This window comes from Penaeus monodon, chromosome 18, assembly GCF_015228065.2.
Source record: "Penaeus monodon isolate SGIC_2016 chromosome 18, NSTDA_Pmon_1, whole genome shotgun sequence".
Classification (NCBI taxonomy): domain Eukaryota; kingdom Metazoa; phylum Arthropoda; class Malacostraca; order Decapoda; family Penaeidae; genus Penaeus; species Penaeus monodon.
The window spans coordinates 46598740-46599783 of record NC_051403.1 but is presented as its reverse complement, the minus strand read 5'-3'; positions in this window follow the sequence as shown (position 1 = coordinate 46599783).

The window sequence follows — 1044 nt, the reverse complement described above, 5'->3', positions numbered from 1 at the left end:
TCTCTCTCTCTCTCTCTCTCTCTCTCTCCTTGAAAATAAAATAGGATTAACTTATACTTTAATATACCGACTGTTTAGTATGTGCCTTCGCCTTCCCTTCCCCTCCCCCTCCCCCTCCCCCTCCCCCTCCCTTCCCTGAGGTTCTAAAAGGTTGAACACGTGACCATCTCAATTCCCGATGAGCTATTTGCATACACACACACACACATATAGATATGTATGTATTTATATATTATAATTTTTCTTCTTGAAAATAATAACACCAAAATAAGCTTCTCTAATACACTGCTTGTATTTCCTTTTTTTTTGTGTGACCTCAACCCCACGCCCCACGCCTACCCTTCTGCGTAATGTCCGTAGCCCTCAATCACCCTGATCTCGGCACGATTCTGTAGCAGATATTATCGGAAACTTTCGAAACAGTTAACGCCCAAAAACGCCGCCACGCCCCTGTTCCCCGGTCTCGTCCTGACCCCAAGAAATTACATTCCCCCAAACCACCCTCACTGACCATAACATGCAATATATCAGCTGATACTTCAAAAGCCCCTTTTTAGCCTCTTTTTTTTATTTCTTACATTTATTTATTTTATTATCATTATTATTATTATTATTTCTTGCCGTAGACCTTAGATAAACCTTTCAGCTGTGACTTGATTCGACCTTCCTGCGTTCCATTGGTGAACGTGACATAAGCCTCATAATTCGGGGTGAGGCCTTTCTCTCTCTTTCTCTCCCTCCCCCCTTCCCCCCCTCCTTCCCCTTCCCCTCCCCCTCTCTAGCCCGCGCTTAATAGCCCCATATCGCCCTCCTGATGAGCAGTAGTAGCGCCACTATCGCCAGAGGAGCGCTTATCTGATAACGCTGGCATGCACCTTATCCCACGAAACAAGGCAGCGCTACAGGGCTAGCGCGGTGACTCATGCCCCTTGCAGAACCTCACTGTTATCACCGTCACCTGTCTCATTATTTGCCTCAATCTCTGCCTCATTGCCTCCTCACGGCCGACGACAGACTGCGGAAAAAAGGACACGACAACACAGG